The following is a 12,199-nucleotide window of genomic DNA, read 5'->3' on the forward strand; positions in this document are numbered from 1 at the left end:
GAGGTCACACGACTCAAGTCACCATTTTGAAATCACCATATACAGCTGGGAACTCAGAAGCAGGGCTGTGTGCTGATTTAACTCCAACCTGCAAACATTTAACAGCAGGACTCCAGGCTGACCAAGTAGCCTGCAACAAGCCCTCCTTTGAAGCCTGTTTATCTGAAAGTCACTTGCCACTTCCTGCCAAGTAGACCAGGTCTCTGACTGTGAACTTCATCCCATTGCATCACCATCACCTTTAAAGGAATTCTGTATTTCAGCCGTCAGTCAGGAACCCGTCTGAACTGGAACTTCTCTGTGAGGGAACCCCTTCTGGATTTGGACTTTCTGAGCTCTGACAATCTCATGAACTGATGTTCATTTCTGTGGTACTTTTTTTTACTGCTGTTATTCATAGTCATAAAACCCCTCTTTCCTATCCCCTTACTGTACACTTGTATGTGTATGTGTGTGTGAAGTTGTGATCATCCGTCTCCTCCCACCCCCTCCTCCCCACCCCACTATTTGAATATGTGAATAAGCAAAACTTCTGATTTAATCCCAAGAGAGTTTGCTGCGAATCACCTTAAAAATTGACTACACAAAGAGTTTTTGGAATAAACGCCACAGCCTATTTTAAAACACCTCTGCTTAAGGACAGATATCAAGAGAATAAAGGAGTTCAGTTTTGTCTTTTTCTCCTGTCTATAACCACTACCTTTATACACTTCTTCAGAATTCTCTTTGTCATGTGTCATTTTGAGGACCCTGCCTTTCCGCTTTGGGCAGTCCACCATGTCATGATACTTTGAGTCACACCAAAAGCACCTATTAACTGTTCTTTGGGCATTCATTTGCCTATTATTGCTGTTCCAATTTCATTATCTGCTTTAATAGTCAGATTTGCTAAAGCTGCCATTATCTTTATTCTGCCTGTTTTTAATCTTTTCATTGTATTGATGCTCATGTCCAGTATCTGGGTCATTTTAAAATCTGGGAGACACTGTTTCTTCTCTTTGTGTCGCCATGGAATTTACCATTTATTCCACAATGGCTGCAGAATATGATCATTTCCTCAGGAGTTTTTTCAAGGCAGCAGACATCTGATCTGACAGGGTCTCCCTCTCCAAAAACCACACAACAGGCAGAGCCTGTTCATTTCAGACATCTTGGCATGATCCAGCAATTTAAATGCCAGTACCGATCTTGGGTTTTCCCCAAATTAATTTTTGTCAATCTTCTATTCAATCTATTAAAGTCCATTATATACTCCTTCTTGTTTTCCAAGATATGTTCAAACCTGACCAAGCCTCATTAGCATGTAACAAATAGTTTTTCTTGATCACCAAAGAACTCTAATAGAAGTTCCAAACCTCTATCATCATCAAACTGATAGGCATCCATCTCACAAAATACTTCACTTCTAATTTTACACTTGTAGTAAATGATATTGCAAAGACCATTCCTTGTTTTACCTATCGTAGGAATGTTACCCATGTCCATATATCCTTCTCATTTGCCCACTGCTCATGTGGCTCAGACTCCGAGTACATTGGAGGGTAATCATGTCCCAACAATTCACACTTTCTGCTATTTTCCATAATGGCCACTAGGGATTGTAGTTTTTTATCTTAGTTCTCCACTTTCACTTTATAGGCAACTGTCCTCAGCTGCCATGTTAGATTCCAAGAAGGCAGTTAATGAAGTATAGGACAACAGCCATTTTTTTATGTAACATTCATTTACTTAGCCACCCATCGCAAGCATACACCTCCTTAAGCACTATTATTAAATTACTATAGAATTAACATCCAATGGGCTTCTGCAGGGTTCAGTACTGGGAAAAATAATAAATAGTAAGATTCTGAGAAGTGTACAGGAACAGAGGGACCTAGGCATACATAGCCACAGATCCCTGAAAGTTGCAGATCAGGTAGATAAGGTGATCAAGAAGGCATATGGGATACCTTCCTTTATTGCCTGAGTTTGAGAGCAGGGAGATTAGAACTGCAAAAACACAAGTTAGACTGCTGCTAGACTTTTGCGTTGTTATAGTCACCGCATCATAGGGAGGATGTGATCACATAAGAGATGACACAGAGGAGATTTATAATGGTGTTGCCAGAAATGGGAAATGTTAGCTTTGAGGAAAGATTGGATGGACTGGGGTTATTTTCTTTGGAACAAAAGAGGCTGAGGGGAGATGTAATTGAGGTTTATAAAATTATGCAAGTCCCAGGTCGAGCAGATAGGAAGGACCTTTCTCTGTTAGCAGAGAGATAAATAACCTGGATATAGGTTTAAAATAATTGGTTGAATGATAGTGTGTTGAGCAGTGATTTCTTTTTTGCCCAGAGGGCAGTGGGAACCTTGAATTCACTGTTTGAAAGAGTGGTAGAGGGCTCATTGCATTAAAAATAACACTCAGAAATGCACATGAGGAGCCATAAGCTATAGAATGACAGGCTAAGAGCTGAATGTTATTGGTCTGGTTCTTTTTCAGCTGGCAAGGACATGATGGGCTGAATAGCTTCCTTCTTTGGCAGCAATATTTCTCTGTTTAAAATGTATGAACCTAAACACACAAGCTTTTATGCTCCTTTCTTGTTTTAAAACTTTTATCATTGAATGAATATTACCCTTCTCTCTTTTTGCTGATAATGTCTTGCTTCACATTTATTCACATTAGATATCATCTAATGTCTATCTGCTTAACCTGCAAACCTGTCTATCTCCCCCTGAAGTTGTGCACTGTCCTCTTTGCAGCTATGCTTCCTATTTGTGTTTCCTGCAAAAACTGATCATGTGATGCCATGGTCATATTTGGAGAGAGAAAATGGTCTCAACATTGATGCCTAAAGGATACTGGTGAGGAAACACTTATTAGCAAACACAATCTGTTTTTTATTCTTCCGGTATATACTGCCACATCCCCTTTTTCCAGTGCCTCTGTATCCTTTTTCTAATAAGGCAACCAGGACTGCATGCAGTACTCCTAACTGTGGCCTAACTAAGATTTGGTGCAGGTTTAGCAGAACATTCCTAGTTTAGTTCCAGAGGGATAATATTGAAAAGGCTTAGTGCTTGTTTTTTTAAAGACCTTGTTAACCTGTAGCTTATCCTTCAGTGATTGGTGTATTTGTACTCTGTGATCGCTTCATTCCTCCACCCCACCTGGACTTGCACCTTCCAAGTAAGAAGTGGCTTCCCTGTTCTTCCTACCAAAATGCACAACCTCACATTTATGTGCTGAACTTCATTTGCCCCCATTCTGCAAGTTTATTAATGCCCTCCTGTAATTAGTTGTGGTTGCGCTCTGCCTTCCCCCAATTTGGTGCCATCCGCTAATATAGAAATTGTATTTTTGATTGCAAAATCCAAACTTTTAATGTAAATTGTGGACAGCAATAGTCTCAGCACTGGATCTTGAGGAACACCACTTCCTATCTTCGGCCATTCTGAATAACTACGCTTTGTTCATGCTCTCTGCTTTCTGTCTTGAAGCTAACTAGCAATCCATTCTGTCACTTGCCCACTACCTCCACACTATAACCTTGTTATTAGTCTATTATGGGCACCTTATCAAAGGCCTTTTGAAAATATGAAAATTACCTGTTAAATGCTCTACAATTATTAGCTTTACGATTGATCAATTGGTTTTGTGAAACAAAAACACAATATTTGAAATCAATAAAAATCGATCTCTTAGAAATGAAAATGCAAGAGCTTCCCTCGTTGTAGCATTTTTCATGACTCAGGATGTTCCAAAGAGCTTCAAAGGCAATGATTTACTTTTGAAGATGGGATAATCTATTTCAGTTTTATTGGTTAAGGGGCAAAAGTTGGCTAGGGCACTGAGAGAATGTACCTACGGTTCTTTGAGTGTTTCCATGGGACCTCTAACATCCACTTGAGAAGACAGCTAGGTCTTTGGCTTAACATCTTATCTGACTGTTGTCACTTTTGACAGTTCAGCAATCCCTCAGTACTGCACTGAAGTGTCAGTCAGGATTATGTACTCGGGTCTCTGGAATGGGACTTGAACCTACAGCCATCTGACTCAGTGCTGCCACTGACTCTTAGTTTCAGCTAAGAACAGGTGAGCTAAGCTGAATGCAGTTGAGCACACTTGCTGAGTTTTGACTTGGGTTTGATGAGATCACCTGCAATACATGAAGGTTGAAAACTGTTAAAGACCCATTGTTAAACTTTCTGATGAACTGAACTTTACAGAATCTAGCTTTGAGCATCTCTTCAGTAATCCATGCCTTTGATTAATATTTAAAAGAGAAAAATATCAAAGGATATAACAATGGGGCTGGAAAACTACTGTTAGCAGTGGTCAAATGGTCACCTACTAGGCAATAAATACCATACAAAAAGAAAATATTTCCATTTATATAGATCCTTAATACATGTCCGAGAAATATTTCAAGAGTTTACACAATTTTTTCATAAATACAGCCATTGTTATTTAGGGAAATATTGCATCTGATTTGCACAGTAAAATTCCACAACAATAATGCAATGAATGACGAGTTAAAACAAAAGCAAAAAACTATGGATGCTAGAAATCTGAAATAAAGACAAAAAATGCTCAAAATACTCAGCAGGTTATTAGCATCTGTGGAGAGAAAGAGTTACTATTTCAGGTCAGTGACCTTTCATCAAAACTTAGTTGATCTGGTTTCAATTATTTAATTGTGGGAAGAATGTTGGCGAAGGCACCAGGAGAACTTGCTTCTGCTCTTCGAAAACTGCCACGGGATCTTTAACTCCTGTGTTAAAGGCTAATGGAATATTAGTTTAATATCTCATCTGGACAAAAAAAGTACCTTTGTATAGGTGCAGCATTTAATTGCCAGTTTAAAATATTACATGTTTGAGTGCTGGATTGGGTTCTATAATATTAATATGTGGTAACTTTGTATTGAAGTAAGTGGTTACTTTCTTTTAGCATTTTTGTACATGGTTATTTATATTCAATTCAGCAATGCTCCATTCTTGAATGGACAGAAAAGTTGATCCTGGAAATTAAATTTAATTCATAAATAGTATTGTTAAAAGTTTAGAAGTACTGAGGTTGATATTTTCCAATATTTACATACAAAAGGCATGCAAATATTACTAATTTTGCAGGGAGATGCTTGCTTCATGGATGCCTGAAATAGGTCTAATGCAATATTGGCTGTGGGAAATTTTCAGGTTGCTCAGGCAATTGCTTTAAACAGGCATTAGGATCCTTGCCAATGCTAATGGCGGGCCTAAAGTTAGTTTAAGAACCCTTCAACAAAATTGTTCAGCAGTGAATGCAGCATTGTTGCCTTTAAAAAAAATCTGTTTTTATTTCTTTTTCCCTTTTTCTCTCATCCTGTTTATTTTTCCTTTATCTTTCCTTTTTCTCTCCACTTTGTTTCTCTGCATTTGTGTTTTCTTGCTGGGATTAAGGGAGCTCACACCAAAATGTGTTGAGCACCATTTCAACTCGTTAACAAAAGTTGCAAAAAAAAGACAAGCACTTATTAATTCTAAGCCTATAAAAAGTTGAAGGAAGAGGAAAATTCATCTTCAACATATCAACAGACGTGCTGTCGGCATCTTTGGGGATTATCATCGAAGGTATTGCTATGCTTAAGGAGCAATTTAGTTTTTTTATACCGCCAGGCAAAAAGAAACAAATCAAATAAATGATAGCGATGTCAGACATTATGTAATGATATGCAAAGCCAATTACTGACCTGCATTGGGCAGTTTCATTTATAGTGTTTTAATGCAAAAATCTTCAGTGAAATTTTTGTTATGGTGATATGCAATCTGCCTCTTTTGACAGCTGAATTCATGGAACATTAATTGTGAGTACATTCATACTCAGCAGCCAGTGGGGAAAACAGATTCTCATTATAATTTGCAACCCAGGCCATTGGTTACTGAATTTCTTTTTTGTATTTATTCCAGCTGCTGATATTCAGCTAAATGATGGATAACCGATCACTCCAAAGGAAAGGTGGTGTCGTGGAATGAGAACACCCTTTCTTGAGCAGAGGAGTGGGTGGTTTAAACAAAATCAGAGGTTACTTCGAATAAATTCAGGTGAGGCTTTCTGAAATGATGGAGGCAAGGTGATGTACAAGGTGCTGTGTGCTCAGGCATTCTAAGTTAAGAAGAAAAGTGGCATTTACAAAAGATTTTTCTAACATAACTGGCTATTGGTTTCAGGATAATTTTGTTTTGATCCAGGAGTTACAATGAGATGAGAATCTTTGGTATTTAAAAGAGAATTTTCATTGTTCGGAGAACATTTAATGGGTTGCACAATTGATTTTATCTCTAATAAAGAACCGTTTAGGTTCAGTTCAATAAAATAACTTTTGAGATCAGTGATATTTTATTTTGATATTACCTCAATAAAATATGTATTCATATGCAGACAGGTTGATCTGCACTCAAGCTGGTAGGATATTTTCTTCCCTGCATAGGTGTTTGGGAAGCAAAAATTGTAAGTCTGCGAGCAAAACAAAAAAATAAATTGATATATAAGTCTTACCAAAGTAAGTTCCTTATATGTGCAGGCATTTTTTGAAAAGAAAGCTCGACTCTTATTTCTTTTGGCCTAGATCTGTGGACCAACCCAGAATTTACTTATTACCCTGATGGTTTCAAGTAGAAAAGAATCTCAGTAGGATTGCAAACATGTTTTATTGTAGTAGAGGTGTGCAAGGAGAATATAAAAACTTACACATTGAAAGATGAGTGGTAAAATCAGTGACATCCATATTGATTTCATCTTCTTGTTGAATTGAAGTGGGAAAGCCTTGACAGTTCTTAGACAACTCTCATTGTAGATGGCACTATGGTCTGTAAGATTATTCATGTAGTTTATCAGCTTAGATTCATCATGTAGTACTCACCATTTGTCGATATTTTTATTATCTTGCAGCTCAATCATATTAATTCAATGAGGGAACACCAGATTGTAATAAAATGGGTGATCATATGAGAGCATGTTCCTAGATTCTGATGATCTTTCTTGAGAATGAAATAAACTAAATGACTGTCAGAATAACCTTAATCGTAGTACTTTCTATAGGGCATGTTGACAATTGAATCGAAATTTTAACTTTAAAGGAAATATAACTGTTAAAATATTTGCTAGATGATTATTTTTAAAGTTAAAGAAAACAGTGATTCACACACCCTTTTTGGACTCCTACTGAATAAATCATAGCTATTTCTCTGTTCTGCAGTAGCATTTAGTTTTGAAGAAATTGTTACATCACATGTTTTCTGACTAAAGTCATCCTCACCTCTTGTTGATGAGATCTTGATTAGTGTCAGATCACATCCCCTGTATTTGCATACTCATTTACTTCTACCCTTTCAGAATTGGGTTTGTTACTCTACTTTACATAGAAACTAGAGGCAGCAGTAGGCCATTTGGCCTTTCGAGCCTGCTCTACCACTCATTAAAATCATGGCTGATCCTCCATCTCAACGCCATATTCCCGCTTTTTCTCCATACCCTTTGATGCCCCAATTTCCGAAAAATTATTAATTTTTTTCTAGAATATACTCAGTGAGCCTTCTGTGGGAGAAAATTCCACAATTTGACCACCCTCTGAGTGAAGAAACTTTTCCTCACCTCAGTCCTAAATGGCTTGACCTGTATCCTGAGACTGTGGCCCCTGGTTCTGGACTCCCCAGCCAGGGGAAACATCCTCCCTGCATCTAGTCTGTCTAGAATTTTATACATTTCAGTCAGATCCCCTCTCATTCTTCTAAACACTAGTGAATACAGGCCCAGTTGAACCAATCTCTCCTCATACGACAGCCCTGCCATCCTTGGTATCAGCCAAGTGAATCTGCTGTACTCCCTCTATGGAATGTACATCCTTTTTTAGGCAGGGAGACTAAAACTGCATGCAGTGCTCCAGGTGGTCTCACCAAGGCCCTGTATAACTGCAGTAAGGCATCCCTGCTTCTGAACTCAAATCCCCTTGCAATGAAGGCCAATATACCGTTTGCCTTCCTCATTGCTTGCTGCACCTGCCTGTTTACTTTGATTGATTGGTGTACAAGGACACCCAGATCCCTTTGTACATCCACATTTCCCAATATATCACCATTTAAATAATACTTTGCCTTTCTGTTTTTCACACCCAAGTGTATAATTTCACATTTATCCATGTTATACTGCATCTGTCATGTGTTTGCCCACACACACAACTTGTCTAAATCGCCTTGAAGCCTCCTTGCATCCTTCTCTCAATTCTCAACGCTGCCTAGTTTTGAGTTGTCAGCAAATTTGGAAATATTGCATTTGGCTTCTTCATCCAAGTCATTTATCTATATCGTAAATAGCTGGGGTTCAAGCACTGATCCCTGCGGTACACTACTAGTCACCACCTGCCACCTGGAAAAAGATTCATTTATTCCCACTGCCTGTCTGTCAACCAATTCTCAATCCATGCCAGTATATTACCCCCGATCCCATGTGCTTTAATTATGCCCACTAGCCTCTTATGTGGGGCCCTATCAAAAGCCTTCTTGAAATCCAAATACCCCACACCCACAGGTCCTCCCTTATCTTTTCTATTAGTTACATGCTCAAAAATCTCCAGTAGAGTGGTTAAGCATGTTTTCCCTTACATAAACCCATGCTGACTTTGTCTAATACCGTTAATGTTTTCCAAGTTCTGTTACCATGTCTTTTATAATAGACTCTAGCATTTACCCCACTACTGATGTTAGGCTAACTTTTTTTTTTCTCTCCCTCCTTTTTTAAATAGCCACCCTCCAATCTGTAGGAACTACTCCAGAGTCTATAGAATTTTGGAACCAATATTTCCAAGGCCACTTCCTTTCGTACTCTAGGATGTAGATTATCAGGCCCTGGGGATTTTTCAGCCTTTAACCCCACTAATTTCTCGAGCACCATTTTTACTAATACTGATTTTCTTCAATTCCTCCCTCTCACAAGAGCCTTAGTTCCCTAACATTTCTGGGAAATTATTTGTGTCCACTTTTGTGAAAGGCAGAACCAAAATATGTGTTCAATTCTTCCACCATTTCTATGTTCCCACATTATAATTTCCCCCATTTCTGACTGTAAGGGACCTACATTTGTCTTTGCTGATTGTTTTCTCTTCACATATTTATAGAAACTTTTACAGTCAGTTTTTATGTTCCCTGCAAGTTTACTCTCATACTCTACTTTCCTCTTCTTGATCAATCTTTTAGTCCGCTTTTGCTGAATTCCAAACTGTTCCCAATCCTCAGGCTTGCTGCTTTTTCTGGCAATTTTATATGTTTCCTCTTTGGATCTAATACTATCCCTAATTTCATTTATCATCCATGGTTGAGCCACCTTTTCTGTTTTATTTTTGCACCAGACAGGAATGAATAATTGTTGTAATTCATGCATATGCTCCTTAAATATTAGCGTTTGCCAATCCATCGTCAATCCTTTTTAGTAAGGTTCCCAATCCATCATTGCCAACTTGTGCCCCATATCCTTGTAGTTCCCATTTTTTAGATTCAGGACCCTAGTTTCAGATTCAACTTCTTCACTCTCCATCTTAATGAACAATTTATAATTTTATGGTCGCTCTTCCCCAAGGGACCCTGCACAACAAGATTGTTAATTAATCCTTTCTCATTGCACAATACCCAGTCTAGGATAGCCTGCTCTCTAGTTGGTTCCTTAACATATTGGTCTAAAAAACCGTCACATACACACTCCAGGAAATCCTCCTCCACAGTATTATTGCTAATTTGGTTTGTCCAATCTATATATAGATTAAAGCCAGCCATGATTACAGTTGTACCCTTATTGCATGCATCTTTAATTTCTTGTTTAATGCCTTCCCTTACATCTCCGTTACTGTTTGGGGGCCTAAGGATAACCCCCACCAATGTTTTCAGTCCCTTGGTGTTTCCTATCTCCACCCAACAGATTTCATATCATGATTTTCTGAACCAATAAGATACAATGCCTTTAGAGTTGGCTTTTTAACCTTGTTATTCATCTTAGCTTTATTTAGCACTATGACCCCATTTGTCTTTCACCCTTGTTTTTTCTGCCTTCCATTTTTGCTTCTTACTTTCATGTCTTTCAGTTCTATCCTTTCCTTTTCCTCTGTCTCCCTGCTCAGGTTCCCATCCCACTGCCATTCTAGTTTAAACTCTCTCTGACAACACTAGCAAACATCCCACCCAAGGTCCTGCCCAGATGCAACCCGTCCTGTTTGTACTGGTCCCACCTTCCCCAGAACCAGTCCCAATGTCCCAGGAATCTGAATCCCTCCCCTTTACACCATTTCTTAAGCCACGTATTCGCTCAATATATCCTGTTATTTCTATTCTCGTTAGCACATGACATTGGTAGTAATCCTGAGATTACTATCTTTGGCGTCCTACTTTTTAATTTACATCCTAACTCCCTATATCCTGCTTGTAGGACCTCATCCCTTTTTTTAACCTATGTTGTTGGTACCAATATGTACCACAACCACTGGCTGTTCGCCCTCCCCCTTCAGAACGCCCTGCTGCCTCTCTGAGACATCCTTAACCCTGGCACCAGGGAGGCAACATACCTTCCTGGAGTTTCTTTTGGGGCTGCAGAAACGCGTGTCTGTTCCCTTTGCTATTGAATCCTCTATCACTATTGCCCTGCCACTCTTCTTCCTTCCCTCTTGTGCAGCAGGGTCACCCCTGGTGCCATGGACTTGGCTCCTGCTGCTTTCCCCTAAGAAGACATCTCACCCAACAGTATCCAAAATGGTATATCTGTTAGCGCATGGAATGGCCACAGGGGACTCCTGCACTAACTGTCTTCCTCTACTCTGCCTGGTGGTCACCCATTCCCTTTCTGCCTGTTCAATCTATACCTGCGGTGTGACCACCTCACTGAACATACTGCCCACAACAATCTCAGCATCACAGATGCTCTGCAGTGAATCCTCTCATAGCTCCAGCTCCGAAATGCAGTTAGCCAGTAGCTGCAGCTGGGCACACGTCCTGCATACATGGCTGCCAGGGACACTGGAAGTGTCTATAACTTCCCACGTAACGCAGGAGCAGCATATCACAGGTGTGAGCTCTGTTGCTATGACTTCTCTTTAGATTAAGATCGTTAGTTACTCCCTTTAAAGAATACTAACTATGCTAGGGGCCTTATTCCACTCCAAACAGTCCCACTACAGTCCAAAGTCCTCACCTTATTTTGTTTAAGCTAATGGATTGCAGCAGTTTAATTAGTAGAAAAAATAGAAGTACTCACTTGACCCTATGTACCAATCAGCTGCCTCTCCTGTGTCACATCACTTTTTGAATTGTGACGTCACTTCGAGCTCCACTGCCTGAAGGTCCTGAGGGTACACCTCTCCCCTCCGGTCTTGGCCTCTGGTTTTTGCGCCCTTTTATACTGCTCTCGCTCGCCTCTCCTCTCTGGTCTAAAACTCACCTTCTTCCAACTCTAACAGTAACTTTTAGTTAATTGCTCAATTAAAGAAAGGCCAGACTTTAGATAGAATTTAACACTTAATTAAATGCTTACACTCCCTCAGTCACCAATCTCCAACTGAAGCTGTCTGCTGCAGCGAAACCCAGCACCCCTGTTATTCTCATTAGCTGCTTCATCCTTCCTACCCTCCATTCAGCCATTTACCCTCCATTCAGCCATTTACCGTCTAGAATTTGATCTTTTGGTAAGCATATTGTTCCATCAGCCATCGCATGTTCCCTGTTTTCCAGGTACAATTACCTCAACCATAAGTCCATCACTCTCACTTCTGTTTTTTTCTCCTTTTCATGCACTTTATTATGCAACCAAAGCAGAATTGAATCCTTACCAATTGCTGCACATCTACACAACAATTGATATGTACTGCTTCATGTTGGTATTCTGTGTTTGCTCCAAGTACAGCCAAAAGTGCGTCTGCTGATGTGTTGGCTTTGCTGAACATTTCTGTTCTGTTTATCAACATGATTATGGCCTTTAGCACCTTGTTACCTTCTCATTAGTGTTTTAATCTTTCTGGCTTTGGCCTTCTATATAGCGCATGTTAATAATGGCATCAGTACTGGGGTAGAAGGGAGCTATTCTGGTGGGATGGGCATCACTTGAACTTTGCTGGGACTAGTGTCCGGGTGAACCGAATAACTAGGGTTGTAGAGAGGGTTTAAACTAAACAGAAGTGGGAGGGGGGGTGGTGGAGGG

The 12,199-nt window shown here is 39.6% G+C and overlaps 1 protein-coding gene across 2 annotated transcripts in view; it reads left to right on the forward strand.

Moving 5' to 3' along the window:
- The window catches only part of gulp1b (GULP PTB domain containing engulfment adaptor 1b), a 428,880-nt gene that overhangs the window by 92,913 nt on the left and 323,768 nt on the right, over positions 1–12,199 (forward strand). For both annotated transcript variants that reach the window (XM_041200977.1, XM_041200978.1), the window contains exon 3: positions 5,938–6,072. The gene's annotated coding sequence lies outside the window, so the exon portion shown is untranslated. The remainder of the gene's footprint in view (positions 1–5,937; positions 6,073–12,199) is intronic.

The sequence above is a fragment of the Carcharodon carcharias genome, chromosome 12 (assembly GCF_017639515.1).
Source record: "Carcharodon carcharias isolate sCarCar2 chromosome 12, sCarCar2.pri, whole genome shotgun sequence".
In the NCBI taxonomy this organism is placed as follows: Eukaryota; Metazoa; Chordata; class Chondrichthyes; order Lamniformes; family Lamnidae; genus Carcharodon; species Carcharodon carcharias.